Source organism: Budorcas taxicolor, chromosome 1 (genome assembly GCF_023091745.1).
Source record: "Budorcas taxicolor isolate Tak-1 chromosome 1, Takin1.1, whole genome shotgun sequence".
NCBI lineage: Eukaryota > Metazoa > Chordata > Mammalia > Artiodactyla > Bovidae > Budorcas > Budorcas taxicolor.
In genome coordinates, this window is record NC_068910.1 from 124244151 (window position 1) to 124265633 (window position 21483).

General features: G+C 36.9%; 1 long non-coding RNA gene across 1 annotated transcript in view; it reads right to left on the minus strand.

Moving 5' to 3' along the window:
- The window catches only part of LOC128048931 (uncharacterized), a 191725-nt gene that overhangs the window by 39553 nt on the left and 130689 nt on the right, over nucleotides 1–21483 (minus strand). Inside the window, exon 3 of the long non-coding RNA XR_008199416.1 lies at nucleotides 4197–4242. This is a non-coding gene — a long non-coding RNA (uncharacterized LOC128048931). The remainder of the gene's footprint in view (nucleotides 1–4196; nucleotides 4243–21483) is intronic.

Sequence of the window (21483 nt, forward strand, 5' to 3'; positions counted from 1 at the left end):
ATTAAAAGACGCTTACTCCTTGGAAGAAAAGTTATGACCCACCTAGATAGCATATTCAAAAGCAGAGACATTACTTTGCCTACTAAGATCCGTCTAGTCAAGGCTATGGTTTTTCCTGTGGTCATGTATGGATGTGAGAGTTGGAATGTGAAGAAGGCTGAGCGCCAAAGAATTAATGCTTTTGAACTGTGGTGTTGGAGAAGACTCTTGAGAGTTCCTTGGACTGCAAGGAGATCCAACCAGTCCATTCTGAAGGAGATCAGCCCTGGGATTTCTTTGGAAGGAATGATGCTAAAGCTGAAACTCCAGTACTCTGGCCACCTCATGTGAAGAGTTGACTCATTGGAAAAGACTTTGATGCTGGGAGGGATTGGGGGCAGGAGGAGAAGGGGACGACAGAGGATGAGATTGCTGAATAGCATCACTGATTCGATGGATGTGAGTCTGAGTGAACTCCGGGAGTTGGTGATGGACAGGGAGGCCTGGCGTGCTGCGATTCATGGGGTCACAAAGAGTCGGACACAACTGAGCGACTGAACTGACTGAAGATCCCTTCAAGTTCTAACCCTATGTGATTTTTATAATTTTTTCTAAAAGAAATTAGAGGTAATTAGATAGAACTTTTAGAACAATCAATGTGACAATGTCCAGACCAAGATACTTGCTCTCAGGCAAATAGGTGATCTTCCTTCAGCATCTAAGTTGTAGTAGTGGTGGGGACAGTGTTGGAAATAATAATAGTTGGGCTAAGATTTATTCAGCATTTGCTATATACCAACCCCTGAACTAAGAATTTTACATGTGTTGTTATATCTAACTCAACACAGCAATATATAATGTAGATACTACTATTTTTTCCAATTTTCCAAAGGATTAACAAAGCAAACAAACAAACAAAAAATTAGGTTAAGTTGACTGGGTCTATACTAATAAGTGGTGAAGACAAAAGGAGCTCTGCCGACATATCTCTGTATGCTCTTTGAGAGCAAGGACCCTGTTTTATCTATTTAGCCTAACTCAGTGTCTAACAAATGGTACGTATTTAATTATTGTGCGGAATAAAAGGAAGGAAGGAAATGAGGGAGGGAGGGATAAAAGGAAGGGGAAAGAGAAAGAAATTATATCTAGACATGCTATGTCCTCAATAAATATTTTTCTTCCTTTAACCTTTTCTTTCTTTAACCCTGAAATCATGGGGAAATCTGCAGTTATGCTCAGGAATCCTAGGGTTTAGTGATGTCTCCCTCCTGAGTATTCCAAACTGTAATTCCTAGTACAGGTCACTGAAGCATCTGCTATCATCTGGTTTAGTATTCTAGCTAATACATAGTTTTGGTTCTCTCTCAATTCTAATATTAGTCTAACAAAAGAACATAGTTGATTCTACCACACTAAGTTTCTGGAAAAAAATAATGTCCCTGATATTGGTCTCTCACCCACTAGTGTAACCTAAGATGAAAGAAAAGCTGTTCCCAGAGGAAACAGATTGTGTACTTCCATACCTAACAGTACACATGAATATCATCAACCAGAATTTGAGATGCCTAAGAAAGATGTTTTGATGCAGATAATGGGATCACTTTGGTACCTCTGCCATTGTTATATGACTGCCTCGTGCCATACTTAATGGAACTTTAGAGGGGCGTTAACTAACGCAGGTCACGACAAAGACTATTTTGACTCTACTTCTACTTGGCTTTTTCTTCATTTATTTACAATTAGAATTCAGTGAATAACAGAAACCATAATTATAAACATGTGTACAGTAAATACAGGGCCCATTACTTATGTTTAGGAAAACCCAAATTTTTAAATGTGATCTGATCTACCTGATCCTAAGAAAGCCTGCATAGTCTGTGTTTTCACTGAGATAGTGATAGGGTTGGGGTAGGAGGGTTTGGGGGAGAAAATGATTGCTTAGGAAAGCCATAGCATTGCTCACATAATACAGAATTTTATTTATATCTATGCTGAAAACATTTTCAAGGTGACTAGTGACTTAGTCATTGACTGCCTCAGCATTCTGTGTAAAATAGGGATAATGTAAAGACTTTTCTCATAGTCAGCAAAATGAATGCAAAGTATATTGCAAATAGTGTTATGGTAGTTCTTGATTGTGTTAAGTATCAATTCTTATATATTCATTTCTCATTTTAAGGAAAGAATTTATCAGTAGTCTCATCTCCATCTCATCCGCAGTGTGGGAGCTAAAGGAAGTACATGAAGACCATCCAAAATATAAAGCAAATAACAAGTTTCTAGGTCTCTATTCTTTCAGAAATGTTCTATTTATACATGCATTCATTCAACATTTACTTACCACCTAGTATGTACAAGGCATTGTATTAAGAGACTGTGGAAACCCATACACTTCGCTCAGTACCTATGTGTCTTACTCCCAAAGAGGTCAATTAAATTCATATTATGGTAGTTAAAAAAAAACAGATTTAAACAGGTCAATAAAAGGAGAAGATATACAAGCTCTAAGATTCTATGTTACTAAATACCAATAAAAACTCATAAGCATTTTTTAAAAGACTAATGCAAGTTAGTTGAATAAGTTTTCAATATCAGGAATTTGGTACTACCAAATAAATTATTTAATTAAATGCTTTTTATATTGAGTTGCCACTTTCTAAATTTATAGAACATTAGCTAACTAGTACAGGATATTCTTCATAATAGCTTATCTATGTTAAAAATATAGATACTTGTCAGAAAACTTGTACAGCTGTTACCTAAAAGAAACATCACTAACAGAAATGCTTAGGAAAAAGCATCAAGAGACTAGGATTTGATAAAGGATTTCTTTTGTGGCTCAGCTGGTAAAGAATCTGCCTGCAATGCGAGAGACCTGGCTTCGATCCCTGGGTTGGGAAGATCTCTGGAGAAGAGAAAGGCTACCCACTCCAGTATTCTGGCCTGGAGAATTCCATGGACTGTATAGTCCATGGGGTAGCAAAGAGTCGGACACGACTGAGCGACTTTCACTTTCAGTTTCAGGATTTGATAAAGCTAAAGGATGATACTGCAGTCTTAAATTTTACATCTGGATTTTAGTTCCTTTTCAAAGATAATTATCTAATTTTTCCTTATTTTCTCTCTCACTTCCACTCAGCTGCAAAGGAGACACATGCACAAATCAAGAAATCATCTTGAATTTTCTTAATATCACTTAAATTTTCTGAATATGCCCCATGTGTCCACTAATAGCCAAATGCTTTCAAATCTGTTCAGCTAAATGGATCAATAACTACATCCAGCCTCACATCGTGGGGTTGCCAACATAGTGAAATTGAGCCAAACAGAAAATGTCTCTATGAGGACAAAAATTATTATCAACCCAGTTATCCTGAGAGATCTACTCTCCCCAATTATTTGGAGAACTTAGCATACACATTATCTAGGGCAGTCAACAGTTGCTAAGAAAATATTTGAGACTGAGAACAAAGAATTTGGATGAAATATTTGGGAACTACAATCAGTGAGTTTTATAATAAACCAGTGTAATAGCTCAAGGACTACATCAAGCAAGAATCTTTCAAACTTGGAGGACACAAAATATGTACCAGTACAAGCAAACTGCTAACAAGCTTCTCTGTGCGCTCAATCATACGACACAGCTGCAAACAACAATTGACCAGGTGCAACCAAGCTTTTGAGAATTCCTGCCTGTTGCCCAGAAACCACAACACCACACAGTTGAAGTTTTCAAACAGGTGCAAACATTTTTTTTTCCCATTACTCTAGTGCTTGAGACAGTGCAGCAGACAGGAAGCACATCTGCAACTACTCCTTACCTAAAGCAGCCACCACAGAAAACAAACTCGAAAGTAACACAAAAAAAGTTTTAAAACAATAGTGTCAAAAACAGTCGTTTTGCAATAGTCTCTGATCCCACATCAGGAGCCACTTTATAGAACAGTTCCATAAAACAGTTTCTAAGATGAATGCTTAGTAACTAAAATTATTCTGCTTCATCAAATCTTAGAAATGTTTATTTGATTCTTACAATAGAGTGAAAGGCAAGGTATATATAAAATGTAATAGCCTTTGATGCTTGTCAATATTTGAAGGTACTCAAAAATTAACATTTTCACATTATGAAATCTGTAAGCAATTTTAATGCCCCCAAATGTAATCACTTACCAGCTAATATATAGATTAACATAACTATAGGTAATTCATATACATACCTGTGCAGCTATGGGGCACAGACAGACTTGTAATTTATCAGGTCCTCTGAAATGTAAAACAAATATATTTTGTAAGTAAAAATAACTTTTGAAGTGGAGCCAGTATTTATGCTGAGACAATTTCTGCAGACAAGTAGAAAAGACTGTAGTCCTTAAACAAGTAGGCTATTTTATATCTGAATTTTCCCCATAGGATATCTCAGTTCACCTTAAATTCATATGTGTGAGTATATGCACACACAGCTTCCTGGAGCAGTGTGATCAAAAACAAGTACCAGCAAGGGACTAAGACTCACCATGGTCTCTACAATGAAAATATTTTTACCAGAGGATGAAATAAACACTTAAAAATGATTTTTTTCTTTGATATTCTTCCATGACTAGTGCCTTCCTAATAGAAATATGACTGCTACTCAGATTCATCAACACTCAGTTTGGACTAGTGAGGAAGAAATGTGCTTTTGTAGAGCAGTCCACAGACATGCATAAATAAATAACAATAAGCTCTATGTTCATTAACTTAAAGTTACAACAGCAAATAGAAATGAGATTTCCGTAAGAGGAAATGCTAAAGCCACATTAGATATGATGCCCCAATGCAACACAGTGAAAAAACTGCCATCAAAGTAGGTATTAAAGAAGTCAGCTTAAACGAAGTATGCAGAGTGTACAATTAGAGCAAAAAAATGTCTGCATGAAGGTGGAAACTGTATTGCAAAATGCAGCCTCTGAACTACTGTGACCCCTAAACACATTTCGTAATCTCTCTGAAAGCAAACTAAAATATTTAATCTCTATGCTTCTAAACATAGTTGATGACAGGAACATATTAAAGTCATTAAGTCTAGTTGATAAAACTTGCTTAAAAGTGTGAAAACAATAGTCAATTTTTATGACAGTGAAACACCTCTTCATACACTTCTGAGGGGAGTATGAATTGCTAACATTTTTCTGGAAAACTATTAAGTAATATGATTAAGAATTTAAAACTCTGAATCTTTAATTCTACAGTAATTTTAATTCTAAACCTCTACCTTACATAACTGAACATCAACAGAGATTTATGTTAGCAAAAAACTAAAACTAACCTAGCTAAGCTAAATTTTCAACAGTAGAAAAATAATGTAGAGCACATCCATATAAAGAAATATTCTACAGTATGTTATAAACATACAGAGTACCAATTGTATGGACATAATAGAATTTGTGTGGCTGAGAGAAAAAATAAGAACACAAAAAATTAAATGATTATATTTGGATAATAAGATTATTCATGATTTTAATTTTTTCTTTTTACTTTCATACATAGTTAATCACTACAATAAACATTACTTTTATAATAAGAAAAACATTAGTTGTCAGAGAAGGGTAAAGGAAAAAAGTTTTAGAGTGCCATATGGAAATGATAAATCTAACCTTCGTATGTGAAATAAATTAACTCAGTCACACATGAAATCCACTAAGAATACCTACAGTGAAAAACACATCCTCCCTGGTTCCTCATAGGGGTACAGCCAGGGTCTCTTCTATTCCATTGCTTTAGAATATAAACCAGTAATTTGATAACACATTTTTTAATCATCTTAGTAAAACTTCCTTAATTATGCAGAGTGAAATGATGGCAAGAACAATTTAGGACTACAAATCTGTTCAACTTATTACAAACTTATTTAATAAGTCAACAATATTTAGTGAGCATCTATTGCATGAAAGTACTGTTCAGCATTATACTGTAAAAGATAAATTAGAAAACACCTTACCCTCATAGAACTAACAATTTAAAAGTACTTTTAAAATTAATGTGTTTCTTTTGCTATCTCTCATACAGGGTTATTGTTACCATCTTTCTAAATTCCATGTATATGCATTAGTATACTGTATTGGTGTTTTTCCTTCTGGCTTACTTCACTCTGTATAATCGGCTCCAGTTTCATCCACCTCATTAGAACTGATTCAAATGCATTCTTTTTAATGGCTGAGTAATACTCTATTGTGTATATGTACCCCAGCTTTCTTATCCATTCGTCTGCTGATGGACATCTAGGTTGCTTCCATGTCCTGGCTATTATAAACAGCACTGCAATGAACACTGGGGTACACGTGTCTCTTTCAGTTCTGGTTTCCTTGGTGTGTATGCCCAGCAGGGGGATTGCTGGGTCGTATGGCAGTTCTATTTCCAGGTTTGATGCATGATACAGGATGCTCAGGATTGGCGTACTGGGATGACCCAGAGGGATGGTATGGGGAGGGAGGTGCAAGGGGGGTTCAGGATGGGGAACACGGGTACACCCGTGGCAGATTCATGTTGATGTATGGCACAACCAATACAATACTGTAAAGATTTAGCCTCCAATTAAAATAAATAAATTTATATTTTTTAAAAATTAATGTGTTCCTATTAATTTTACTGTGAATCCAAAACTGATCCAAAATGATAGTCTTAAAAAAACAACAAAAAAAAACAAAACAAAATTTAAAATATTTACTACAGCTCAGATAGAGACATAAACACAATACATACAGTTTACGGAACTTGTGACAGATCTGGCACACTTTGAGAAAACATATCAGGTTGACTTTTTTGTATGATTGAGCAAAAACTGATATTTACATAACACTCAAAAAGTCTTAAGTACATGAATGTGTATCACTTATAAAATGCCCTAGTAAATTACTATAAGTGTGTATTTTTTATCCTGCAGACTTTATTTTTTTGGTCTCCAAAATCACTGCAGATGGTGACTGCAGCCATGAAATTAAAAGACGCCTACTCCTTGGAAGAAAAGTTATGACCAACCTCAGCATATTGAAAAGCAGAGACATTACTTTGCCTACTAAGGTCCACCTAGTTAAGGCTATGGTTTTTCCTGTGGTCATGTATGGATGTGAGAGTTGGACTGTGAAGAAGGCTGAGCACCGAAGAATTGATGCTTTTGAACCGTGGTGTTGGAGAAGACTCTTGAGAGTCCCTTGGACTGCAAGGAGATCCAACCAGTCCATTCTGCAGGAGATCAGCCCTGGGATTTCTTTGGAAGGAATGATGCTAAAGCTGAAACTCCAGTACTCTGGCCACCTCATGTGAAGAGTTGACTCATTGGAAAAGACTCTGATGCTGGGAGGGGTTGGGGGCAGGAGGAGAAGGGGATGACAGAGGATGAGATTGCTGGATAGCATCACTGATTCTATGGATGTGAGTCTGAGTGAATTCTGGGAGTTGGTGATGGACAGGGAGGCCTGGCGTGCTGCGATTCATGGGGTCGCAGAGTCGGACATGACTGAGCGACTGAACTGAACTGAACTGAGTCTAATTTTTGTTAATAGAATTATATTTTAGGAGACCAGTATGAAAGAAAATTGATTCAGTCTCAGATACCAGATGTGTAAGACTATCTCTGATTATCTAAAGCTACAGAAAACATATACACAATTATTAACAAGATATAGTTATTTATTGTCACCCGAAGTAAATAAATGAGTTACTTTCTAACTTTGCCAAAGACAATGCTGTACAATCACCTCCAGGGAAAGAAAAGAAGGTAAGGTTGGACAGACCAGGGCTGAGGGAATCCCTAGCCAAGGTGGGTGGTGGTGAGGGATGTGAAGCACTTGGCTGTGCAGATAAAAGAATGCAGCACACAGTATCCTTGTGACCTGTAACCATAGTGGGCATTTGCCTCTCGGAAGCTAATGCCACACGATCGCCCTCTGGTTCAGTCAATGGGGTCAGCCTGTGTGAGGCTGTGCCACACAGCAAGAGAAGCTATTTATGGGATCAAGGACTTGTGGGTCTGGGACAACAGCAGAGTTATATGAGGCAGGATGGTGGATAGCTGATTAGCTTTTGCTACCAGAGACACCTAGAATTGAGTTCTAGATCCCTCTTTTCAATTGTATGATCTTAAATGAGTTATGTTTTCCCTGTCTATAAAATGATGATCAGGCTCTCCTGATGGTTCAGTGGTAAAGACTACACCTGCCAATGCAGGAGATGTGAGATCAATCCCTGGGTCGGGAAGACCCACTGGAGAAGGAAGTTGCCACTTCAGTATTTAGTATTCAGGAGTTCCCACTCCAGTATTCCTGCCTGGGAAATCCCATAAACAGGGGAATCTGGCAGGCTACAACCCATGGGGTCGCAGAAGAGTCGGACATGACTTAGTGACTAAACAACAACGAAAATGATGACCATGTTACCTAACCTGTAAGATGGTTTGTGCCTATGTATCCCTGGAAGCTCAGCTGGTAAAGAATCCACCTGCAATGCAGAAGACCCTGTTTCGATTCCTGGGTCCAGAAGATCCCCTGGAGAAGGAATAGGCTACCCACTCCACTATTCTTGGGCTTCCCTGGGTGGCTCAGATGGTAACGAATCCATCTGCAATGCGGGAGACCTGGGTTCAATACCTGGGTTGGGAAGATCCCCTGCATGGCAACCCACTCCAGTTTTCTTGCCTGGAGAATCCCCATGGACAAAGGAGCCTGGTGGGCTACAGTCCATAGGGTCCCAAAGAGTTGGACACAACTGAGTGACTAAGCACACATTATATGCGATAACACAGTATGAAAGCAAACATTGCTGAACAGAAGCTATTAGTATTGTCCTAGTTGCATGAGGAAAGGAGAGGATGTTTGTACCTTTAAGCTAAAGAAGAAGTAAGGTGTTACAAAGATAGCTTGCTCAATATATCACTTTCTATTCTACAGCTCATCTAGGAGCCAGTCATGTGCTGGACGTTCACAGAACATTTCTGAATCAGTAAACACTCGGACAATATTAATAGCTACAATGTGCGACTCTAACCAGCGTTTTAAAGCACCGATTCGAGTACGCAGAAGGAAGGCAGTAATATGTGCCCATTTTTCTGAATGAAAAATGAAGGACCACTGTCTACACGTAACTGAAACAATCAGGAAATGGAACTATAAGGGCAAAGGTAAACATAATTACTCAGCTGGAATCAGGATCAGGTGTTGTAGGCTCCCTAAAAGTCACACATGAACAGTATCACTTTTTTAGGTATTCTAAAGAGACTCTGCAAATGACCTGAGTTCACATATAACACAAGGTTTTGCAAATAGAAGTAAAAAGTATTACAACTGGCTTTGCTCTCAGGGCTTCAAATACAAAAATTAATACATACTGAGGTTTTAGACCTTCTGATTTGATCTGGAGGACAGCACAAAGAACTGTTACACAGTGTCTTTAGAATCCATTGCAGTTTACATAATCCCTAGAATTGTTTGGGTTTTATGAGGGTGAAGTTACTATCAGTACCATTCGTGATGGAGATATACTATAGAGGATTTATTTTTTAAGTTCTTTCTACTTCTAGGTTGGCATAGCTGTGTTCCCCAGTGGGAACTGAATAGGTCTAACTTTGTGCTGTGTTGACTAAAAGTTTCTTCCCTTCATACTGGATGGGCCTGGCTAGTGATGGAAGAGGGGGTGTTTAATGTTACCTCTTGAGCCATTAATAAATCAAATACCTAATTCACTTATCGTGGTGCTGGAGAAGACTCTTGAGAGTTCCTTGGACTAAAAGGAGATCAAATCAGTCAATCCTAAAGGAAATAAACACTGAATATTCATTGGAACGACTGACACTGAAGCTGAAGCTCTAATACTTTGGCTACCTGATATGAAGAACCGACTCATTGGGAAAGAACTTGATGCTGGGTAAGATTAAGAGCAGGAGGAGAAGGGGACAACAGAGGATGAGATGGTTGGATAGCATCACTGACTCAATGGACATCAGTTTAGGCGAACTCCAGGAGATAGTGAAGGACACGGAAGCCTGGTGTGATACAGTTCATGGAGTCCCAAAGAGTCTGACACGACTTAGCAGCTGAACAACAACAACAGCAATTCTCTTAAGGCACTGAAAAGAGTCTCAGCTGGGTCTGCAGGAGAAATGGCTCCATAAAAGAGCTCTGAGCCTAAATTTAAACTAAAAAATATTTCCCCCATGACTGAATGAGCATTCTTAGGAATATTTAGTGTTTTACATTTTAAATTTGGCCTATTTTAAGAAAAGATACTATGTAATCTAAAATACTTTTATTTTATTTAATATGTATTCACTTCTTCAAGATCTACAATTGATCTGGGTGCTCAATCATTATTATATTATAAAATGTAGATTTTATTAACCAATAAAGCCAGCTTATTTTTTTACATTGAGGTGTCCTGAATTCTGGAGTTTACCTGAACTGAAAGTTTATGAAGATTAAGAGGAATATAATTTTAAAAGCAGACTTGAAAAACTTGTTAGTTATGCTTATTTTTATAAATTACTAAGTTAGATTTAGCCCTATCAGAAAGGAGAATAAAGAGAAGCAAAAGTTATCTATTTATCAGCTCTGTGAACGGGAAACAGATAAAAGGCAATAAGGAAGGAAAAGGAAATCATATGATAAACACCCGTTAATCCAAAGGCATAGTTGGTCTGTCTAGACTTTAGGTCACACTTGCTCTAATAAAACTACAGAGTGTAGTAAAAGCTAAGCCTACACAATAATTCTGTATGTAAAATTTCTATTATTATTGGCTACCACTTGAAACAATTTAATATCAAATTTTATGTATAAACATGATGAATTTGGACTCTCCATAGAACCCTGATCCACAATATACTTAATATTAATAATTCTATCCTGTAAGTCACACTTTGGAATTTATTAAATAGAAAATAGTTGTTTAATAGATGACTTTTAAAACTTAACTTTGTACATTAAAGTTTAAGGGCTAGTAAAGAAAATTAACAAAATTAAAGCTTAGAAAAATGTTAAAAATAATATTTTCAAAATATTCTCAACTTGAAGCTATGATTATGCGAAAGATTTATTTTTATGGAATGTGATAATTCTACTGACCAGCTTGTACACATTCCTGGGGTCTTAATTTAGGTGTTACCTCCTCGAGAATCTGATGTCCTGTGTTTAAACTTGTCATAATAATCATCACACATTGTAACTGTCTTTCACATAAGACTGTAAAATAGGAAACACAGGTTTTGTCTTATTCACCATTATGTCATTAGTTCCTAGTACAGAACCGAATGAATTAATAGTAGGTATGGGTTAAATGGGGCTTCCTTTGTGGCTCAAACAGTAAAGAATCTACCTGCACTGCAGGAGACCTGAGTTCAGTCCCTGGGTCAGGAAGATCCCTGGAGAAGGGAATGGCTACCCACTCTAGTACTCTTGCCTGGAGAATTCTGTGGACAGAGGAGCCTGGCGGGCTACAGTCCATGAGTTCACAAAGAGCTGGACATGACTGAGTGACTAACACACACATGGGTTAAATATTGGGTATTTGGGTTAAATATTGGGTATAGGAATACCGAATGAATTATGTTACATCTATTCCTAATGATTAAATAATTCACAATGCATTGAAAAATTAAAGAGCTACATCTCTAAACAAAATATTTTTCAATCTTTAAAGGCCTGATCTTGCAGCTTCTTTCTTTGACTCCTCTTTCCTATTTTTCCTCTTAATCAGTACAAAACTAAATTATCAGAATCTGAGTCTCAAATTTAATAACAGATCACAAAGCCTGATTGGTTTGATCCCGAGGTGGACAGGTTGATCCTTATCTCCCTCTTCAGCAGATAGCTGGTATGCTAGAATTTGACACACACAGGTCCCTGAAAGAGCTCTGCAGTTCCTAACCAATTGTGTAGTTCTTCTCGGTCTCAGAGAGACTGGATCTGACTACTGTTCCTGAGACAGACCCAACCATTATTTTATTCTTTCTGGAATCCACTGCAGTTTGAATTATCCCTGTGGTTACTGGTTTAGTTGTTTATTCCCTCTCCCTCACTAGGTTGTACATGCTAGAGAGGCCACATTATTTTGTTCAGCACTCTATACCCAGGGTCTGGTTTAGTGCCTGACACACAATAAAACACTTCATAAACATTGGTCAGATGTGTAAATATAAGGTTTGGAGCAGCAGTTTTCAATCAAGAGAGACTGTAAAATTAGATAGGTAACAGCTACCCCTACTGTTGTTTTCTCTACATTCCAAGTCTATCTGCCACATGGAAGACTTGAAGCTATAGGCACTCTTTTATTATAAATTTTGTTCAATCAATGGCAAACTTCAAAAGCAATACTAGGGAGGCTGGAGGTACAATATCTAGGAGATGCAATGGAATTATAATAACAGCAATCATTTCCAATAAGAAGTTTAGGATTTGAATTCCAGCTTACTAAGTGTGGATCCTAGGGGAACTTACATATTCTCCCTAAATACTCAGTCTCATCTTATTTAAAATGGGGTGGCTTTTGTCTAACATGCAGAGTTTTTAATGGTAATTGAATAAGACTGTATATATGAAAGCAACTGATAGTATAATTCATGGCATTTAGGAGAAGGGGCTTACTACAAATTAGTTCTTTTGTGTTGGCCAGCCAATGTCTGCAGCAAAATAGAGAGATGATTTGACTAAAAGCCCAGGAATGGACATTTTGGGTAGAGAAAAAGAAAGGAAAAAGGATTTAAAGGCAAGAAAAAAGTAAGTAGATGTGAGGGACAATAACTTTAAAAAAAAAAAAACAACATAAGATAGAGCAGTAGGAACATAAAAGCCATTAGAAATGGAAAGAATTTTAACATAAAGAAAAAACTGACAAAAAATCTATTAGCTTTTTCTTAGGTGACACACCTTTCCCATATATAAATAAAATAATTACTACAATTACAGTTGGTAGAAAAATCAACTGAAATGTATATTAAATACCTATTAAAGATTTAACAGGAGAAAGCAATGGCACCCCACTCCAGTACTCTTGCATGGAAAATCCCATGGACAGAGGAGCCTGGTAGGCTGCAGTCCATGGGGTCGCTAAGAGTTGGACACGACTGAGCGACTTCACTTTCACTTTTTACTTTCCTGCATTGGAGAAGGAAATGGCAACCCACTCCAGTGTTCTCGCCTGGAGAATCCCAGGGACGGGGGAGCCTGGTGGGCTGCCATCTATGGGGTCGCACAGAATCGGACACAACTAAAGCGACTTAGCAGCAGCAGTAGCAGCAGAGATTTAACATTCTTCACAGGAATTCACATGCTGAAAACTCAACCTGTGTAAATATAGCTGTGAACTTTATTATTTACTATGATAAGGCAAAAGCATATCCTCTTCTGTGTACTACCTGCAGAGTTGTAAAAGGCAAATGTGTACCAGCTCTTTAGGTACAATTACAGGGCATCAGAATTTGGCCCCTTCTTTGCATTTGTGATTATCATACAGTGGCACTGGAAGAAACTGAATATTATGAAAACTTTATTGAAAGTTCATTTTTCATGTTGTCGTTGTTGTCGCTCAGTCACATCTGACTCTTTGTGACACCATGAACTGCAGCACACCAGGCTTCCCTGTCTTTCACCATCGTCTGGAGCTTCCTCAAACTCATGCCCATCAAGTCAGTGATGCCATACAACCATCTCATCCTCTGTCATTCCCTCTGCTCTTACCTTCTTTCTTTCTCAGATCAGGGTCTTCTTCAGTGAATCAGGCTCTTCACATCATGTGGCCAAAGTATTGGAACTTCAGCTTCAGTATCAGTCCTTCCAATGAATATTCAGGGTTGATTTCCTTTAGGATGGACTGGTTGGATCTCCCTGCAGTCCAAGGAACGCTCAAGAGTCTTCTCAAACACCACAGTTCAAAAGCATCAATTCTTTGGTGCTCAACTTTCCTTATGGTCCAACTCTCACATCCATACATGACTACTGGGAAAACCATAGCTTTCACTAGATGGATCTTTGTAGCAAAGTAGTGTCTCTGCTTTTTATTATGTTGTCTAGGTTTGTCATAGCTTTTCTTCCAAGGAGCAAGTGTCTTTTAATGTTACAGCTGCAGTCACCATCTGCAGTGATTTTGGAGCCCAAGAAAACAGTCTGTCACTGTTTCCATTGCTTCCCCATCTACTTGCCATGAAGTCTTGGGATTGGATGTCAGTTTTTTGAACGTTGAGTTTTAAGCCAGCTTCTTCACTCTGCTCTTTCATCTTCATTAAGAGGCTCTTTAGTTCCTCTTTGCTTCCTGCCATAATGTGGAGTGATCTGCATATCTGAGGTTATTGATATTTCTCCTGGCAATCTTGATTCCAGCTTGTGCTTCATCCAGCCCAGTATTTTGCATGATGCACTCTCCATATAAGTTAAATAAGCAGGGTGACAATAAACAGCCTTGATGTACTCCTTTACCAATTGTTCAAGCAACAATTGAACCAGTCAATTGTTTCATGTTCATTTCTAATTGTTGCTTCTTGACCTGCATACAGGTTTCATAGGAGTCAAACAAGGTGCCTTTTAGTCCATCCTAAAGGAGACCAGTCCTGGGTGTTCACTGGAAGGACTGATGCTGAGGCTGAAACTCCAATACTTTGGCCACCTCATGGGAAGACTTGACTCATTGGAAAAGACTCTGATGCTGGGAGGGACTGGGGGCAGGAGGAGAAGGGGATAACAGAGGATGAGATGGCTGGATGGCATCACTGACTTAATGCACATGAGTCTGAGTGAACTCCAGGAGTTGGTGATGGACAGGGAGGCCTGGCGTGCTGCGATTCATGGGGTCGCAAACAGTTGGACACGACTGAGCAACTGAACTGAACTGAACTGAAAGTATCATTTAAGATACTTTTCAGTATCATTTTTCATAATTAGTTGCTTTCATTTTCTTACTACTTTAGTCAAACTTATGTCAGCTTCTTCATTAAAATTGTTTTCTGTCTAAGTATTGTCTCTGATGTGTTTTTGTGTGTATTCTTTGGTCTCTTCTCAAAATAAGAAAAAGAATGAAAGGTCTTAGAAGCATTGCATATCAACAGTAGGCACCATGCAACCTCAAAGAATGCCCACCTGATATCAATAAGTTCATTAGAAGAGTTCATTTGAAATTACAACCTTTGTCTACTTGTGATAAACTGACTTTTAAGTCTATCTATGTTCTCTATAAGACTGCCATCTTCATGAGGGCTGGAATCTTGCCTATTTTACTTTCCTTTCTATCATCACCACCCAGTTCAGGAAGAGGCACACAATATACAGCCACTGAATATATTACCCATTAAGCTAATATTTATTGCATCTTTATTTTGAGCCAGTCATTATTTTAGATGGTAAAGATATAGGGATGAACAAAACAGATGAAAATTTCTAATCTCAAGGAAGTTATGTATTTGTGTGAGTAACTGCCAATAGACAATGGTCAATGCTAAGAATGAAAATGAAGCGAGGAAAGGAGAAATACATTCTAAGGTGGGAAATTTGTGGTTAAAATTTCAGATAGGATGGGTAGTGATGGTATCACTGAATGATTACATTCAGGTAAAGACCCGAATAAATACAAAAATGAGTTAGGAAGGTATCCTCGGGGAAAAAAATACAAACAAAAACATTTAAGCCAAAGGAATGGTAAAAATTCCCCTGGGAGAAGTATGCTCTACTCTTCTCTATAAAATCTTAGAAATGTTCCTGTTAAAACATATTGAAAACAGAAAATATACAAACATATACACTAATAAAACCTTTAAAATGTTTAATCTTTCAATAAATTAAAATTCTAAAAAGACAGGAAGAAAAGGAATGTGAAGGACAAGGCCTTATGATGTTCCCACAACATCCCGGGGGTATTATCCAATTCAGTAATAATCAGGAAGACTCAGGGACAAAAGGCAGTTGTACAATAATGGCATCACAGAGAATGGCCATCAGGTAATATGCATGGACTGCCTAGAGAAAGAAAGAAGAAGAAGAAGGAAAAAAAACAACTCTCTAGGAGGACACCTTCAACAACCTAGATCATGTGGGGGTCTCACAGGTAAAGCAAGCCCCAATTAAGAAGAGCTTACATATCAGAAATATCAGAGATAAAGGAAAGCTTTTCCGTATGAATCAGCAGGCACAAAAGTGCTTTGAGGGCACAGCTTTAAGAACTGAAATAAGAGAATATTAATATCAGAATTTAGTGGGATAAAATATTTAAAATGATAAAAAATTTACAGAAAGAGGCAAACATAAGAAAAAACATGAAAAAGCAGATGTGATAGGAATAAAATTTATATTAAAGTTAACATTTGAAATGAGGCTACATCACATTAGATGCCAGACAAGGGACGAATTACTGAAATGAAAGATAATTCTATGGAATTTACCTAGAATAAAAAGATTAAAATGAAAAATTTAAGAAACGAGATTAAGAAATATGAAGAACAGAATAAAAATATCTAACATACGTCTAAAGTTTAGTTGGGAATGAGAAAATAAAGACAAATAGGCAACATCTCAAAGCAATAATGAACCCTTTTCAAAACTGAAAAAAATATGAAATGTCAGATGTATAAAGCAAGTCTTAAGAATAATAATTAAAAATAAATTCAAACCTAGAGACATTATAATGAAATCTAGAACACTGTATCACTGATGATCCAATCAAAGAAAACACAACTCATAGTGTTTAAAATGAGATAATATGAAGTAGGCAGAAGAGGCTGATAAGTGAACCAAGGTATGGTGACACAACCCAGAAATTTTTTAGCAATGACAAGGGACAGAGGGGCAAAATAGGGAGTCCTGGTGAACCAGCTGGGTCACCACAGAGAAGTAGCAGTACTTGGAAATGTAACCCAAGTTGACAAAGGAGGAATATTTTTATTTCTTCTTTCCTCCAGTCAGTTACCAATGATTCCCATTGGATGAGCCCAGGCAGAAGAAAACTGATTTTGGAGCCTAGGAAATTCATCCTGAATTGTCAGCTATCTTCAAAAACAACCAAGAAGAAGAGAAAAGAATGAATTTTAGAGTCAAAAAATCCACAATCTGTACAAATACCAAAGACAGAGAGTAAGGACAAATTATCTATAGAGGAAGCTCAACTAAACTGATAGTTAACACCTCACCAGCAACAACAGAGTCTGGAAAACAGTGGAATAGTATCTTCAAAGTATTGAGGGAAAAGAAGTACCATAGTTTATACAGTCAATAAAATGTCATTTTAAAAGTGAGAATATCAAAATCAAAACTGCAATGAGACATAACTTCATACCAGTCAAAATGGCCATCATCAGAAAGTCTACCAATAATAAATGCTGAAGAGGGTATGAAGAAGATACAATCCTCTCATACACTGTGGGCAGGAATGTAAACTGGTGCAGTCACTATGGAGAACAGTATGGGGCTTCCTTAAAAAATTAAAAATAGAGCTACCATATGATCCAGCATCCCACTCATGGGCAGATGCCCAGAAAAAACAAAAGCTCTAATTCAAAAGATACACGCACCACAATGTTCATAGCAGCATTATTTACCATAGTGAAGACAAGCAACCTAAATGTCCACTGACAGATGAATGGATAGCAATATATACAATGGTATATATATATATATAATGTATAAATATAAAAATATAAAATTTAAATTTATGTATCTATAAAGGCTTCCCTTATATATTCATAAGGAATTCCATGGTGGCTCAGATGGTAAAGAATCTGCCTGCAATGCAGAAGACCAGGGTTCAATCCTTGCATTGGTAAAATCCCCTGGAGAAGTGAATGGCTACCCATTCCCGTGTTCTTGCCTGGGAAATCCCATGGAGAAAGGAGCCTGGCAAGCTACAGTCAGGGGGTCACAAAGAATCGGACATGACTTAGCAACTAACACTTTCACAAACTCACAAGTGCTTCCCAGGTGGCTCAGTGGTAAAGAATTTGCCTGCCAATGCAAAGAGATACAGAAGACACATGTTCAGTCCCTAGGTTGGGAAGATCCCCTGAAGGAGGGCCTGGCAACCCACTTCAATATTCTTGCCTCGAGAATCCCATAGACAGAGGAGCCTGGCATGCTACAGTCCATAGTGTCCCAAAGAGTCTGACACAACTGACGTTCAGGAAATTCAGGAGACATGGGTTTGATCCCTGGGTCAGGAAGATCTGGAGGAGGAGATGGCAACCCACTCCAGTATTCTTGACTTGGAAATCCCATGGACAGAGGAGCCTAGTGGGTACAGTCACAAGGAGTCAGACATGACTTAGTGACTGAGCAAACATGTACATGAACAACTGTATGCTATTTATTTGAGCCAATTATTAAAGCTATTTTAAAACTTAAAGGACATTTTTGTTGAAAATAAAACTAGCTTGAGAGGAATTAGAAAACCTGGATAGATTTTTATAAATTAAAATATTACCTAAGCAGTTAGAAATCTAGATAAACACACATACACACACAGGCACCTACACAACTCCAAGTATACTTAAAGGCAACACAATAAACCTTTAAAAACCAGTATAGTCTGTTACAAAAACTATACTGCAAAAACTGGAATAGCATCTTAACTTATTATACAAGACTATTAAATATTCATACCAAATTAGAAAAAGGCATTATAAGAAAGGAAAATTATTTTCTATAATAAGGATTAAGAAGTACAACCAAGCAAAGAGCATTTAGGAAAAAGCAAAAGGTAACAAGAACTATCATTTATTTAACCTCCACTAAGTGATTTGCAAGAGTCCTGCATATATAATTTAATCTATACATCATCCATATAAGGTAGAGTTATTTGCATCTTTATCATCATTTTATAAAGGCAGAAAATGGTGTTCTAAGAAAAGAAACTGTCTCAAGGTCATAGACTTAATAAGTGGCAGAGTGTGATATTAGGAGACTAAAGCCTATTACTTAAAGACTATATTTTACTGTTTCTTCATCTTTAAAAAATATATTCAAATGCAACATTGTAATATCTAAATAACACTAAATATAATTTTGAGTGCAATATTATTTTTAGCTTTCAGGAATTTTACTGTAATATGCCTAGGCATTGTTTTCATCAAATTTGTTGTGTCTGGGGTTTGGTAAATTCCTTGAATATGCATGTCTTTCAAAACCTTTAGGAAGCTTTTACTTTTATTCTTAAAATACTTAAATAATTTTCCTGCCCATTCTCAACTGCATATATAGTAGATGCTTTAAAATTTTCCTTCAGGCTTCTGAGTTTCTGCTTATTCTTTCCATTCTTTAATTACTCTTTTTCAGACTGGATGAATTCAATTTATTTATCTCAAGTTCACTTGCATCCTTCAGCCACATCCATTATGCTATTAATCCTACTTGGTAATTTATTTCAGATAATGTATTTTTCTGTTCTAAAATTTTCATTCTTTAATACAGATACATATTTTAGAATTTCTCTGCTGATATTTCCTATCTTTTTATTCATATTAACCATATTTTCTTTTATTTCATTCAGCTGTTATAATTAATAATTCAGCTTCTTTCCATTTCTTTTCTGATAATTTTAATATCTGAGTCATTTCAGAATTTTCATCTATTGATTTTCTTTCCCTTTGAGAAAGGATTACAATTTACCATGTGTTTTGTATCTGAACTACTTTGGGGTTGTATCTTGGACACTGTGAATGTTAACGGTAAAAATTCTGGATTCAGTTATACAGAAACAGAGAAAGCTGGTGTTTTCGTTCCAGCCAGTCAGTAGCTTGGCTAATCTCAAGCTGCAAACTCTGTCCTATTCAGACCTGTTCCAATTGCTTTCAGTCTGCCCTTTGCGTGTATGGTTCCGGGGTCAGCAAAAAAAGTGGTAGGCAGAGCTTGAATATGGAATTTGAGTTTTCCCATCTCTGTCTCTTTCTTTCTTTAAGTCACCTCTCACTCTCTGGCATCCCTGTCCCTTCCCATATTCCTCCAGTCTGAAAACATCAGGCTCTCTTTTGAAGTTTAGTTTCTTTTTTTGCCACTACAACTGCAGACACTCTCAAGAAAAGCCACAAAAATGTGAAACTCACCCCACCCTCTGCTAATTGCTTAATACAAGTTTCAACTCCCTTCTAAAAAGCTTCCTTCTATTATTGTTCATTCTCCAAAATGCTAATATCATTGTATTTTGTTTTGTTTTTCTTTGGTTTTGTTTCTGGTTAGAGCTTACGGTTGTTATTTGTAGGTGGGTTATTTGATTAGAGATTTATTTCTCCACATCAGAAGTAACTCATAAATTATGCTTAATTCTGGGAATAGAAGGATCTAAATAGGTACCAAGAAGTACAGATAGGATTTGAAGTCAATGGGCTAGAAACACATCACTTGCTTTTGGAAGAGGCTTAAACAATAACACATGAAGAAAGAGGAAAATAAAGTGGATAGTAAGCAAATTTAATGAAATAATGTACCACCAAATAGCTAAGAATGCAAGTCAATATATATATACATATGTATATATATATATTTTTTTTTTTTCCCCACTTCCCAAACTTTTGAGCAATATTTCTCAAAACTTTGGAGAGTGGGAAAAAAATAATGTCAGTCAAATGTCTCAAGACCAACACCCTTCATCAGATCCCAAAACCAAAGTAGGAAAAACGAAAGAAACTAAAAGAATCGTTGTCCAAAATTCTTTGCCAAGATTTACAGTAATCCATAACATATCTCAAAGCTTGAAAAACTATCTCAAGAACTAGTAATAATTAAGTTCCCAAGTAAATTATATTTTTTAAATTAAAAACAAGCACACACTCAAATGCAAAATATTTTTTCAATTGAAGCTAAAGCAAATTCACTTTATAGTTGACAATAGAGCCCATATATTTCTATCATTACAAGGTCTAGTTTCAGATCTTGATGCATTATAGGATATGGTTATATCAGATGGTAAGGAAAGAAAATCCTATTTAAAATTCAGCAAGAATATAGTCTCTACAAGAGATACCTTTTTCTCCTTTGGTATGCTTCTGGATCTAATTCTATTAGGCTACAGCAAAAAACACTGCCCCTACCACCATCAACCATCAGAAGATATGGTTCCACTACTAGGCAGCTGTGGGACTTTGGAAAAGTTCCTATCAAGGCTTGAGTTTACTTATATGAAATATGAGGCTAGAAGAGATTTTTTTCCTACTTTCCAATTGTATCATTCTTCAACTATACAAATAGCCTCGATTTGTTGCTGTTGTTGGCTGCAAAGCCTGTAGGATTTTAGCTCCCAGTCAAGGACGGAACCTATGCCTGCTGCAGTGGCAGTATGGAGTCTTAACCACTGGATCACCAAGAAAGTCCCTAAATAGCCTTATTTCTGGAATTTTCATATTTGAAGACTTGCATGATATCTACAAAACAAGTTTGGATAATTCCTCAGATTTCAGGACCATAGAGAATATTCAAGGGAGACAAATAGTCCCTTGAAGAAAAGTGGGGGTAAAAATGTAGGCTCTCACATACAATCTCAAGTAAATCATCAACTGACACCCGAAGCTGTCATGCC